We start from the raw sequence: 15,043 nt of genomic DNA on the forward strand, positions 1-15,043 counted from the left end.
CAGAAATTTCCAATGAAAACGTCAAGCTGAACTGGCGCCCGTGTCAAGCATTGGGCAATAATTTGAAAGTCTATGTCTTTGTGCACACTTGAAGCTAAAGAAAAAAAACATCACAGAATTTGAGTTTTCGTGTCCCATGCGAGCTCCTGCCAGCGTAATGCGGTGAGCAAAAAGGCAGAGCGATCCTTGAGAGTTCTTCCAGGAAAAGCCTGCAGTGCAGTGAACTGTGACACTAAAGACAGAGACCTGCCGACAGTGGCGGACAAACACTCAAGTGCGGTGGCGTCACTTTAGATAAGAAATACAGTTTTGAATAAAATTGAAAATAATTTGTATTCACGTTCAGAGTACAAGGTTTTTGCATCTACTGCTGTTGTTTTCTTCATCTTAACATTGTGCATTCCACCAGTGCAACAGAAATGCACGACGACACGAAATCAATACCTTTCCACCTCGCATGCAGTGCCTCTATCAATTTTTATTCCATTTTCTTTACCCCTGGTCCAAGCATCAACACTAGACGCGCGCTGTTATTTCTTTCTCTCGTTCTCATCTTTCCTCATGGCGCAACGCGACGTACAGGAGAGCATTGCCGGCATGAATGCCGGACTCGACGGCGGCGGCGATGCGCGCGGGGCGGCGCCGCTTGAGTGCTTGAGTCCGGCTGTGAAGGTGTAGTGTTGTAGAATGAAGGGAGAGGAGAGCGGCTGGTCTCCTCCTCAAAGTAGCGCCCGCAGGCGCATATGTATAGCGCGGACGCGGTCTGCGTGAGCACGCCAAACAACTCGAACAAAAGAAAAAATTTAAGACAGCACCAGCAGCCGTGCTGATCACTTTATCAACACTGACAGGCCTAAGACAAATTGGCCTGTTTCCTTACCAAATCTACTGGCACTTCGGCTGTTTTGCGCTTTATTTCTTTATAGTGGTATAACGGGTGCACAATAGAATGAGGACAGGCTGCTGACCATTGAGTATAAGGATTCAGAGTATATCTCTAGTTTCATTTCTTGCTAACACATCACTGCGCACAGGTCTCATATTCGAGGACATGGTGAAATCTGCTTGGCAGCTACGAGATCGCGCTCCTTGTATCTTCGCAGTTCTACGTTTACTGTTGTGTGGTTGATTTTACTGGGTGCGCGACATTAAATAGTAATTAAATAATTAAACAACCGCCACTAATTAGTAATTCGTATATAATTAGTGATTGATTAAGCAGTCCTTAATTAGTGATTATTAGTTAACTATTAATTATTAATTACTTAATTAGTCATAAATTATAATTGCTCATTGAATGGCATATGGCCATGCACGCATTGCGGCTCCAATTCACCCAAGACGCGTTCTGCACGTGAGCAAGCAAAACAACTCGAACAAAAGAAAATAAAAATGAAGACAGCACAAGCAGCCACACTTTTTCAAGTCCTGCAGGTGCCTCCTTAATACTCCTTCAGGGGCCGTCGACAGGACAATCTTCAAGGTGCTCCGTGCCACAGGGAAAATGGCGCGAAACAACTCGCTCTGGCTCAGACAGCCACACGCCTGTTACCGCTCTCCGCGTCCCCGTTGCTACTCAACGGCCAGTCATGCGCACAGCAGACCCATGTGGCACGTACTGCTGAGAATCTCTCCCAGCTCGCCGAGGTAGGGCGGGAGTAGGCGCCGAAATATGAAACGGTTTCACGTGCGGGAATAAAAAGAACAATGGGGCGATGGCTGATATGGCTGATACTAAGGCATTCTCTCATGCTTCCCGCTGTACTAAACTGCGCGCTGTGGACGGGAGCGTCGTCGCTGTGCTGGTGGAATGGCGGTAGTCAAGTCTCGTATTTTCGAATGAGTACCATCGGAAAGTCCACACATCAAACAGCATGCGAACTTGCTCTTGCACCAGTAAGCAGACATCGACTCCACGGTCCCGTCGTTTCTGACAGCAGTGCCGCCGCTCGTTTGTCGCGCATACAGGCCCACAGGGGCCAGCATCGAGTCTGGCTTATTTCCATTCGTTCTGCATCGAAGTGTTCACCGTCTGCCCCTGATACTGATTTTGGCGGGAAAAGTGAGGCCGAACAATGTCGGAAGAAAGACAGGCACTGTGTTCGGCGTCCATGTCTAGCTAGTGATTTGGAGGGACCGGAAGAGAGTGATTCAAGTCGGCGGGCAGTATCGGCAGGAAGATTTGATAAATGCTTTGCTGGATAGCGATTTTTGGGATGCTGCAGAAAACGTGCGCATCGAAGCATGTTGCCCCGTTTTCGTCCTCACTGCTTGGAATGCAAAGACCTGTGCATTGCATAAGTAATTATTTATCGCCATTGATGGTAAATTGTTGCCGCGTGTTTCCTGATCCTGACAAAACTAAACGCCGTAGAAATAATGCCAACTCTGTTGAAGTGAAATTGAACATAGTAAGCTGTGGAGCCATTTGCTACAGACATTATGCTCAACGAATACGACGCGTTTTGAGAGGTCAGTAGCACATGTCCTGCTGTCCTGTGAAAACTGTTTTTGTTGAGCCTAAATACCGTTGAAAGTAAAGCGCACCTAACACTAAAAATTATGCCTCGTACGAAGAAAGCAATGTGTAAAGTATTTATTTTTTGAAATCAGGTTTGCACAAGTCTACTAAAGCATATTCTTTCGCAAGTGTCCACACCGCTGTTCAATCGTGTTTTTATAGTAATTTGTAGGTTTGTAGTAAACCCAAACTTTGTGGACATTTTTATTATTTTCAGCACCCGCAGTCCTAGAATTTTTTTGTAGTAAACTAGGTTTGTAGTAAATACAAACATTTGCTGACACTTCTTGTTATTTGTCGGGAACATATAACTTGATCACAAACTTCAAAACCATATGAGCTGAATTTTTCTGCTTCGTTTCGTATAATTATTGGCTGCTAGAGCATCTGCACGAGCTACGAGCGTTTTTAGAAATATGTTTCTCTGTATGCAGTTTAAAACCTTCCTACAGCCTTGTCGCAAACTGGAAATGATTTATTCAAGGAAAACCAATTGCTGGGCTAGTTGGTGCATTTCACGGAAAAGGAAAAATTCACAGCGCTAACAAATACACACACGCAAGTAGACACACACAGAACAGGCCCCGACTACAACTTCTTTTTTGAAACGACACCAAAATGACACTTCTTCAAAAAAGAATTAAAAAAAAAATTGGAATCAGCGCCTGTCCTGTGTTTGTGCCTATTTGTGAGTGTATGCGCTAGCGCTGTGAATTTTTCTTTTTCTGGAAATAGATCGTACAAAATATCCATCCCAAAATTTATATATGTGTATATTTATATCTATTTGTTTTTAACGAGAAGTTATATTTTAACTAGCCCCAGCAATTGGTTTTACTTGACTAAATCATTTCCAGTTTGTGATAAAGCTGTAGGAATTTTCTGAAATGCATACAGATGTTTCAAGAGGTTTCATTATGGTGTTTCGAAAAAGTTGGAGCCAGTGCCTGCCCTGTGTGTATCGATTTGAGAGTGTGTATTTACAAGCGCTGTGAGTCTTCATTTTTCTGGAAATGATTGTAGAAAATATTCATCCCAAAATTTATATCTGAGTATTTACATATTTTGTTTTAAGAAGTTTCATTTTGGTGAAATGCACCAACTAGCCCAGCAGTTTGTTTTACTTGACTAAATCATTTCCACTTCAGGACAAGGCTGTAGGAATTTTTTGAACTGCATATAGATTTTTTTTTCTTGAAGAAGTTTCATTTTGTCCTTTGAGAAGTTGAAGTCAGTGCCTGTCCTGTGTGTATTTGTTAGCAATGTGAATCTTTCCTTCTCTGAAAATAATTTTATAAAATATCTATCCCAAAATTAATATCTGTGTGTGTGGTGTTACAATTCTATGAATGCTGCTTTGTGTTTAGCAAAAACAATACAGTCTGAAAATCTGAACGGACCTGAAGATATGAAATAAAGGTAATAATTTCTACGTAGAATTTAAGCACGTTCAATATCAGTGCTGACTCCATTATTTGAAAAAGAAATATTTTTAAATATCAATTTCATAAGTTCTAAGCCTTTCTCGCTCCCTTTTATTGTCATTGAAGGAGTGGTTTTAAAACATGTCAATTCTGCAATACTTGCAGATCACTTTGCTATTGAATGGTGGAACTTTTGCCGCTGGTTGTGAATGAAAAGCCACATTTCCTGATGAGGCCGTAAGTATAAATTTTTGCTAAAAATTCATTTATGCCTTCTAATTTCAATAATTTGAATGTTGCAGTTTAGGATATCTACCCAGCATTGAAGCGAAAGTTGCACCGAACTTGAAGCCGATGACAGTTGACCACACATTAAAAATAACACAATTATTCTTAATTAGCAAAAATTCATTAAAATATCCAATACTTCCACAAATAATTTAGCTATCAATGCATATACTAGCTCTATACAGGAAGCAATTAATACTAGGTTTCTGCTGTAGTAATAGGACCTATTCAGTGAGAACCTCTAGGCTATGCAGTATTTTATACTAAAGAAAAGGTTGCACATTTGAATGGCAACCCATAATAAGTACTAAGTATATATTGTATAATAAGCACTACGACCTACGTAGTACGAATCTCTAAGCGAGGTAGTATTGCATACCTCCAAGAAGGTAGCATATTCTATTACCCTTAAAAAACTATAATCCACGAAGACGTTGGTGTTCACTAAGCTACTACAAACTGGCACTAGTACTGTTCACTAACTTCTTGAGGTAGTAAATTTCACTAGCTGTATTTTTACTACCTCGAGCTACTAAGAAGGTAGCGATCTATGTGACAAGTAAAAGATTAGTAGTTATTTAGTGAATTCTCCAACCTTTTTCTTACGGTGATATGCGCGTCTCAAAAATTACTGTTGCTAGTAAAGAGGAAACTGTGTAAGACATCTGGCGCACTATACAATTTATGGATCGCTCACAGAAATACAGAGGTTCAATAACGGCTGACTTTCTTTTTACTGGGGCAAAGACTTCGACATTTATTGTGGCTGATTGATATCTAAAATATTTTACCTATTTCTTCGGTTTGTTTTGTTTATATTTTTTTATTACTCTAACAGTTCAAAGGCGCACTTGCTTACTGCATATAAAACAAAAATCGTAATCGGCAACTTTGTAAACGTGTACGTACACCCAAGGAATGAAGGCCTGCATTAAAAATGTTTGCCCGGTGCTGCATTCTGTTGATAACCAAACGAAACCAAAACCGACGTCGCATGATAGAAGCATTTGTGAAATATCAAATTGAAACTCGCGACTGCACCTACGGAGAAATGTTTGTGGGGAACATGCCCCAACAGATACATCCACTCCAGAAGTCGCCGGATGTACCCCGAGAAACAGCTACCTAACAACGCTCCCCCGCAGCCAACGCCTGCGCCATCGAACTCTTTCTCCACAAATGTTTTTCAAAGAATGCATTCTTGACGGTACACAAAGGCGTACAAGGTGAGTACAAATTCTAGATAACATAAGTGTAACGAATATGTCACGTCGACATATCCATGTTTGCATCATTCCTTCGTCCCTTCCCCCACCACCTCATCGAAGGAATGAGCAATCAACTCAATGTATCGATCAATGACAGCAAAAATGTACCTGCAACATCAGTACTACAAAAGTTGAATGCAGGACAGAAGTCATGAAAGAGGCGGTCGCACCCTTCCACACCCAACCGAAAACTGCCACCAAAAAGATCCAAGAATCCAAAAAATGCACGGTTCCAAATGGGCACCCCAACCCTTCTAAGAATGACAGATAAATCCGTGGTGGGAAGGACGAAACGAATGTGTACAGCATGTTTCATGAACTACGATTTAACACCTCACCTGCTGCAGAAACCCTCGAAACTCGATCATTTACTCAACCCTGTTCAGTCAGTACACAAAACGCCTCCTCTAAAATAAATACTCAACGGTTGATAACAAGCGTAAAATCCGAACCAACAAAGCGCGAAGCGCGCTTAGATGGATCGATGGATCACGATAAACAAAGAGCACACGCGAACAAGGCAAAATGCGATTCGCATACATGGGGGTACACAAGATGGCCGCCGCTATCGCCCTCCACGACGGCCTCCCTCCTCGACGCCGAAGCAGCCGGACTACTTTTTCGTCCCCATGAGCGCCTCATGAGCAGCCCGCCGCAAGTTCGCAACCCCCGAAGCAGAACCGGCGGCGAAACCACGGCAGCGGTTGTCGCTTGTTCCCTCGACCTTGAAAGTGTATTGCGAACATGCTACAGTGCTCGAAAAACTCGGTACGAGCCATGGGTATAAGTGAGAAAGTCTATCAAGTTACGCAATGCCCACGGCATTGCAAATGCCACACTGTTGTTCTACAGCCTAGCTGCTCATGCAACTTGCAAAGCCTTTGCGTTAAGGATTGTTTCTATGCTGTGATTTCAGCCGCAAGCCTAAGTTTATCTTTAATGACCTAAAGCTACAAAAATCTAAGTCGAACTTTTCTTGCACGATCCAAGACCGTGATTTCAATAAGCAACGGGTAAAAGCAAAAGCAAAGAAGACTCGCAAAAACAGAAAATTGGCTTCGCTTGCGCAACATGCGAGGAATATGTAGTGTATGACAAGGCCGGTAATCTCAGAGTGTGAAGTAAGAAAAAATGCGGCAGAAATCGAGTTCGAGTTTAACGTAAAACGATTCTATCGCATTATTAATTCCGCCGACAAAAACAAGAAAATGTCACCACTATTCACAACGCACCGGGCCGCAGCTGGCGACTATTCCTCGACAAGTGGCGCCACCTGTCGTGTGCTGCGCTATACAGAAACCCAACCGCCACTGCCGCATTCCTTCCGCCTCGTTTTTCCCCAGCCAGCCGCACCGGCGTAGCGCTTACAAAACAGTGTCAGCGACATGCGATAGGCGACAGAACCTCGTGCGAAAGAGGATGAAGAACCCAGCAGTAAGCAGAGGTGAAAACGACGGCGATATATATGCTCAGAAGGTACGTTTCGATACTGTCTGTCCGTCCCGATTACTGTCTGCTCTTCGCGGCAACTATATATATATATTTTTGTAGTCCTCCAATGAAAATAGGTTGCGGCAGTCGCTGCGCCACCTACTGCTGCAGCCTGCGAAAGTGCTCTGCTTTCATGATAGTTAGGTGCATGTAGTGCAGAAATATAAAAGTTGCACAAAAAAATGTGTTGCGTAGTGTTGGCTAGCGCGGTTAAGCGTGAACAAGAGTTGGTTACTAACCTTGCATGTGATGATTCAGTCAGACGGCGCACAACAACGTCACGTGAGCGATGCTTGGCGCTTCTCCTTCAACATTCTGGGTAAGTCCGGTGCAGTAACGAAGAAATTCAGGCGGGAAAGAAACGCAGCGCGTGAAAATACTCGCTGTCTCGGTAACCATCGGCGGCTCTCTTCAGAGCACGGAAGAACTCCGCGTCGCCCGCGGATGAATACTGTACGCCCTGCGGCTGCTCACTGCACGAGAAATTAAATAGTTCGACAAATGCATTTGTGTTTGTCATGCTCTACGAAGAATAAAACCCAATGTAACATTAAAGCATTTTATTCATTTTACGATTTTGTGATCTTCGTGATAAGGTTTCGCTTGGAGCATTAGAATTTTGAAGAATTTTGGCGGCCAACGTGCAGACGCACGCCGCATTGGGAAAGGCCACGGCACGAAGGGGCACTACATCGGCATGTATCTTCAGAGTGACTGCGCTAGTTAAGCTTAGTACAGGTATTGCGATTAGATTTTGAACACTGCGCTGCGCAAATCGTTTGTTTTTATGTTTCAGGCTTTCACTGCCTATGCGAGTCCTTTGCCACCTCGCTGTGATCAACGGGAGCATCGCCGTGAATGTCTCCACGTATCAACTTTCCCAACATACTCTAACTGAGAATACACGAATCTTAACTAGTGTAAAATGATAATGGACGAGCAAGCAGACTCGACAGCAACAATGCATTTTAATTGTTTTCGCTTGCGTACGTGTTTATCTTCTCGTCCTTCACAGCTCTGCATGATTAAAAGCTCTTAGCAGTGAGGTAAACAATAACTAGCCAAGTTCCGAACCCGAAATTACTTGTATTAGTATCAAAACACAAATCACATCGTTGCCAGTTCGAAACGAGTAGAAAAGCGTAGTGTACTTGCTCGCTGGCACCAGCTATCAGCGTCGCTCTTTTGACAATGATTGTTCACACAATTCAAGATTTCAACAGGCCTTTCCACGTAATATACATGCTGACTGGCGTTTGTCCTCGCAATAAATAACATGTCTCCCAGTGTTTCTCCTGCTTTCTGTATTTCGCTGTCATGCATAGCTGCCCGTTGCACGCATTTATGTTTTTGGGGCATTTTATTTTTTTAGTCTGGTTGGAGATATACTGACACATCGCTTCCAGAAAAAAAAAAAAAAATCATGGTATGCAAGCATTGAAAACGCTGCAAACTTTAGAACATTTAGTGCGCTAATTCTTAAGCCTTCTTCACCGATGCCTGTGTGGAGCCATTGGAAGCAGCTGCCAAGTCTGACACCTACGTATACTCCTGGGCCATCCAGGCAGGCTTATACGCCTTAATTGAAACAGGGATTTATATCTACGTGAAGTAATATTTACATAATGTGGTTTACGAGTGTATGCTAATAATCTAATGAATATGTGCGAACTAAACCCGAAGTGAGCGCCCTTAATTTACATTTAACCTAATCAAACTAAATAGGCCGTGATTTTTTTTTTTATGCACATTCATGCTTCTTTCCGAGCCACGTTCATATACCGTGTCAGTTATAGCGAGAGAGATACCGCGGCGATACTGTCACACGGGCATTTCGAAAGCCCTCGAACCGATCGTCTATCTACTCGAAGGCCCATAATAAATGCGCATGCTTCATCTGGCAGCTGTTCACGTGAATGTGAATAAAATAAAATACATGTGATCCACGTCGATATAAGGTCCTCAAAGAGAAAAAAAAAAGCCTGTAGCTACCGCGGGAAGCTTTTGCTCTGCTAGGCCACACACACACACATAACACGAGGCAAAAGTGGACGCTATAGTGCACTAGAACTACATATTAGTACATTACAATGGAACCTGTCAAACGGCTACGCCACAGGCTGCTCTGCTGGCCCTACGCAGTCTAACGATTCTAATGCTTGGAGCAGTAATAACGCAACTCTATGCTTACAAAGCGATGCAGTCGGCATTTTCACAGATGTGCACGTGCATATAGCATGGACATGCACACAATGCCATACCGCTTAAAGCCTAGCCCGCATGGAGCGTTTTATGCCTACAAATTCATTTCGCCTGTTAATCGAGCGCCGTGTAAATTCGGGGACAAAAGGAAAAGAAAAACGTGGGGAGTCAGCCTCTGGCGAGGTTAGGTACTCAAACATAAATGTAACCGAATTTCCTGGCTTCCATGGGTTCTTATTAGCGCGTGAAAAGTATACCATAACAATTAGCATGTCAGCAAGTGACGTGATGTCTTGGTAACGAGCGGCCAAATTTAAGAATCCTATGCTGCACCTCATCACCTCTACAAAGGTCACGTGACACATAACAATTAGTATATCAGTAAGTCAAGCCATGCCTTGTCAATGAGCGGCCAGCCAAATTCGGGAAGCCTATGCTACACCTTATTACCTCTGCAAAGGTCACGTGATACACAATTATCATGTCAACGTGTCACGTGATGCCTTGCCAACGAGCGGCCTAATTTGGTAAGCCTATGCTACGCCTTACCACCTCTGCAAAGGTCACGTGGCACATTTCTGGTACGAGAAGCATCCATTTTGTGCGCCCCGCAGTGGTGGTTCAGTGGTTAGGGAGGTAGTCTGCTGAACCCAAGGGCGCGAAATCGAGTTTTTTTTTTGGGAGTAAATAGTCATCATCATCATCATCCTAGCTGCGGCGGCCGCTTTTGGACGCAGGTGAAAAACAAGCTTGGCGCCCGTACACTATGCAGTGACAGTGCACGTGAAAAGAAAAATTCCGGAGCTTTCCATTACGCCGCCTCTCATACCCTATTGCAAAAACCAGTGCCACTGGGAGCCAGCGCCCCAGCGCCATACCTGATTATGGTCCCAGTATGACGCTGGACACTGGGCGCACTGGGACGCTCCGCGCTGGCGGCACTGTTCGCCCGAAAAAAAAAGGCGTGGGATAAAAATTAAAAAGTAACGAAACAAGTTAGGTACATAAAAAACCTAAAAAGAAGTAAAAAAAAAAAAAAGAAAAAAAAAACTAGTGCACCAAGCGTGCCTTGAACTAAGTCCCTCGGCACATACCAGTTACTAGCTCAGCACGCTAACCACTCGGCCACGCCGAGGAGGCGAGAGACGCTGAGCACCTACAGACGCTCTCTCGCGGTGCTCCGATGTTTTCTAACAATGTGACATCCTCATCCGTTCACCCACCTCGAATTTTATCCCCATTTCACGCATCTAGCTTCAGAGCATCTTTTGACACCACCTTCGTGGACAGACGCCACCAGTGAGTGCTCTACCACTGTCTTGTTTATCTCTGATCTTCTGCCCCGAAACTTTTCGTTTTCTCGCGTCTCCGGGCGGGGCACGCCTCGCCAGGACGCTCCGTCTGAGCAGCGACCCTCCGCTTCTTCCTCCTCGCTCACTGCCCCTCCCCACTCTCCCCGTCTGGCTGTGTCTGCAACTGCGTCTGGTGCGTCTAGCCAGCGCACCCCGCCGGTGCACCGCCCCATCCACGCTCCCCGCCGCCGTTTCTGCGGCGCCGTTTTCTACGACGGCCGCCGCTGCGGCGCTCCACCGCCAAGAAATCCATCTACCTTGTTCCTCATGATGAGCATACCTGAAGGCCAACCGCTTCCGCGGTCCTCTACCACCATTGCGGCCCTCGCTCAGAATAATCCCGAATGTCAATCTCCAGGCTGGGTCACGGCTTATTACAGCCGCGGCCGCCTGCGCCCGCAGGCCGAGTCAGCTGCTCATGCTCCACTCCCACCCCCTCCTCGCCGCACTCCGAATCTCCCCCCGCTGCCCCGCGACGAGGTAAAGGTTGTGATGCGCCCGCGCGGGGGCCTTGACCTTACCAAATACAAACCATATGAGATTTCGCAGCATCTCAGCGCATCTACAGGCATTCCACTCCCCTCCTTCCAGTCGCGGGTTACGCTGCGTATAGCCCACGACAAAAACATCATAGTGGCGAGCACCGCCTCTCTCAACATCGCGCAGGCCATGGAAAAAATCGAGAACATAATCCTCAACGGCAAATCCTACCCCACATGCAGCTACATCGCCTCCCCCGATAACTCGATCAAGGGCTTTGTCCGAGACGTTCAACCAGGCTCCACCCCTGAGACCCTTATGCGGCATCTCACCGCCCCCCCAGGTTTCAACATCCTGCATGCCCGCCTTATTGGCGCAAGTGATACTGCGCTGGTCACTTTCGAGGGCCGCACTGTACCAACCTACGTGCTGTATCAGGGCGTCATGCAGCCCTGCAGACCCCACCGCGCCCTCCGCCAGATCTGCTCGCGCTGCCTCACCGCCGGTCACCGTGCAGATGTGTGCCCAACGCCGGAAGTGAACTTGTGTACTGTGTGTGCCGCCCATAATTCACCTCAACATCACCTGTGCATCCCACGTTGCACCCAGTGCCATGGAGCCCATCCCACGACGGACCGCTCCTGTCCCCTACGGTTTGCCCGGGCGCTCCCTCCTCCCACCTTCAACCGCCCTTTTCAAGGTAACCCCCCCTATCCTGACTACTCCCAACCCTGGTCCCCAGTGTCGATCCCCGCGAACTCCTCTTCCATCCCAGTCTGGAAACCTTTACCGACAGCCCCGAATGCGCCACCCCCACCCCCCTCTTCCCAACCTGATCACGTGGTGTCCATGGACACTTCATCGCCCCCCAGCACCACCAACACCTCCCAATCATCCACCCCGCCTATGCTCACTCCAGTGCCCCTAGTAAGCCTGCCGAAAGCGGCCGCTACTCAGGTCACCCCTCCCATCATCGAGCCCCCTACCACCACCCCCACTCCAACCGAGCAGCTTCTTCTCCAGATTGCCGATCGCCTTGCAGGCCTCGACAGTCGGATAACTACACTTGAAACTCGAGTCCCCACCCCCCAACCTACCCCTCCATCACCGGCCATCACTCGCGACACAATCACCGAGGCAGTTGCGACGGCCATGAGTGAAGTGATGGATCACCTGCGCACCTTCGACCTCCGGCTCAACAGACTCACCGCCAAGGTCCAAGCCGGCCCTAACATTGCCCGGGAGCCCAAACGCCCCAAGCTCCTGCCCAAGGTAACCAAACGTCTGCGTCCCGCATCTCGCTCCATTCCACGCGACTTGGGTCGCTCGTCACCCACCCAAGCTTCCGTTACACACTGCCTGCCATCCCAAATCACACCAGTACCGCGTCCTGTCAATCACACTGAAGATGCCGCGCCCGCCAACAACTCGTGAATACTTGCGCGTCTGGCAGTGGAACTGTAACAGCCTTAACCGCCGCCGCCACCAACTTTCTCTGTTCATTAACACATGTTCCCCTCCCCCCCTGGTAATTGCGCTCCAAGAACCAGGCCCCCGTGTCTCTCTCCCTAGCTATCAAACTTTCACCAACCAACGTTTCCCACAACTTGCATTTCTCGTTGCCCGCCACCAAGTTGCTCGAGTCTACACATTTGCGGGTGTCAACGTCCCTCACTTACTACTTGAACTCCTCCCGGCACAACAGGGACAGCCCAGCCTTTTCATTCTAAACGTCTACTCCCCACCGCGTGACAACCATGCCGATTTTAACCTCCTTTTCCAGCTGGCACTACACCGCTCTCACCGTAATCTACTCATTGCTGGAGATTTTAACGCCCAACACCCCGCTTGGGGCTACCGCCTTCGTAACAGGAAAGGCCGCCTACTATATGAGGCTGTCTGTAATCACCGCCTCACCCTCTACAATGAACCCCAATCATTTACCCGCGTAGGTAATAGTGTCAGCCGGGACACAACCCCAGATTTGACCTTCGGCCATTTTCTCCCCCACATAGCTTGGGTCAACCTAGAGGAAAACCTGGGAAGCGACCACTTCATACTTCAAATTGACGTGTTCGCCCGTCTCCCCCACCGTCGCGTCCGTACACAGCCCTTAACGGATTGGTCCGCTTTTCGCAAAGCTCGTCCGTCCAATCCGCCCCCCCTTACTCTAGATACATATCAAGAGTGGACGAATACATTAAAAACCGACGTCCACTCCTTCACCAAAGAACTATCCGTCACCCTTGCACAACCGGACGTAGATACCCACCTTCTCCACCTCTGGGAAGCCCGCCGCAGCCTCGTCCGCCGCTGGCGCAAACAGCGGCATAACCGCAAGTTGCGCCTTCGCATCGCGCATCTCACCGCCCAAGCTGCTGAATACGCTACACAGCTTGCCCGCTCAAATTGGCATGACACATGTTCCAGGCTCCAAGGCACACTCGGCACCGCGGCCACTTGGCGCTTGCTTCGCCACTTAATTGACCCCACTTGTACTCGGACCCATTCCAATCGAGTCCTTCGGCTTCTGCTTCATGACCATTCTGACGACCCCGCTGCCCTGAAAGACCAACTCATCCAGCGTTTCCTCCCCCCCTTTACGGCTTCCCCACAGCCCCCATACACAGGGGAACCCAACCCTGAGTTAGACAGAGATTTCACCGACACAGAGATACGCGCCGCTGCCCTGGCTCTTAGCAAAAACACTGCACCGGGTCGCGACGACATAACCAATCGCATTCTCCGAAACCTCGATGACTCCTCCTACGACTCGATCACCGACCTCTTCAACCAGGTGTGGGCTACGGGACAGCTCCCGTCTGACTGGAAGCACGCCACTATCATCCTCATCCCTAAACCGAACAAACCAACGGCAATTGACAATCTTCGACCTATTTCCCTCACATCCTGCGTCGGCAAGCTTTTCGAACATGTTGTACTCAACCGCCTCAACCCCTATCTTGAATCCATAGACTTTTTCCCTCACACTCTTTTTGGATTCCGCCCCAAGCTCTCCGCCCAAGACGTCCTCCTCCAGCTCAAAGAGGAAGTCCTCGATAACCTGTCTACTCAGACCCCCCTCCTCGTGGCCAGTTTGGACATAAAGGGTGCATTTGACAATGTCAGCCACAACTTGATCCTCTCCAACCTTGCTCTTACCAACTGCGGCTCCCGCCTTTACTCCTACGTCCAAAGTTTCCTCTCTGCCCGCACAGCAACCATTGGATTCGATTCCCTCCGCTCTACCGAAGTCCCTGTCCCAGATCGAGGCACCCCTCAGGGCTCAGTTCTGTCTCCCATACTGTTTAACATCGCTCTCAGCCAACTCCCCTCCCAGCTCTCAACCATCCCCCATCTTCACCACGCTTTTTACGCCGACGACATAACACTATGGACTGTTTCAGGCTCATTGGGTGCACAGCAAGACTCCCTTCAAACTGCCCTAGATTTTACCGCCCAATACCTCAAAGCCGGTGACTTAATCTGTTCCCCGTCCAAATCCGCCGTGATGACCATCATTCGAAAACACGGACGCGTTCGCCCTCCTCCACCGGTGTCGATTTTCATCGACTCTCAGCTGCTGCCCCAAGTCACGGAGATGCGTATCCTCGGCTTCTACCTCCATCACCGCAGCTCGGCCGCCACGCAAATGCAGCGACTGACCAAATCCGCGCACCAAGTTCTTCGCATGATAAGCCGTATCACAAATCGTCGTCATGGCCTCAAAGAATCCGACGCTATCGTCCTTGTCCAATCCCTGATCATATCTCGAATTCTCTATGCTCTTCCCTACCATCTTCTCACTCTTCAGCAACTTGACCGCCTAAATATCATCCTCCGCAAGGCCTACAAGCAAGCCCTGGGCATTCCATTGTACGCGGCTACCTCACGTTTGCTCGCCATGGGCGTTCACAATACAATCCAAGAGCACATTGAGGCACACCTGCTCTCGCAACGCGAACGACTTGGACAGACCCCGCAGGGCCGCCACCTACTCCAAGCACTCCGGTACCC

At 47.8% G+C, this 15,043-nt stretch overlaps 1 protein-coding gene across 4 annotated transcripts in view; it reads right to left on the minus strand.

The window, feature by feature from the left end:
• Positions 1-15,043, minus strand: part of egg (SET domain bifurcated histone lysine methyltransferase eggless) — a 159,562-nt gene that overhangs the window by 113,468 nt on the left and 31,051 nt on the right. The window contains exon 1 of one of the 4 annotated variants that reach the window (XM_084601774.1): positions 7,232-7,525. The exons of the other annotated variants lie outside the window; for them this stretch is intronic. The gene's annotated coding sequence lies outside the window, so the exon portion shown is untranslated. Of the gene's footprint in view, positions 1-7,231; positions 7,526-15,043 lie in introns of those variants that run through there. 4 annotated transcript variants of the gene reach the window in all.

The sequence above is a fragment of the Amblyomma maculatum genome, chromosome 4, assembly GCF_055883805.1.
Source record: "Amblyomma maculatum isolate TAMU_Amacu chromosome 4, ASM5588380v1, whole genome shotgun sequence".
NCBI classification, from domain to species: Eukaryota; Metazoa; Arthropoda; class Arachnida; order Ixodida; family Ixodidae; genus Amblyomma; species Amblyomma maculatum.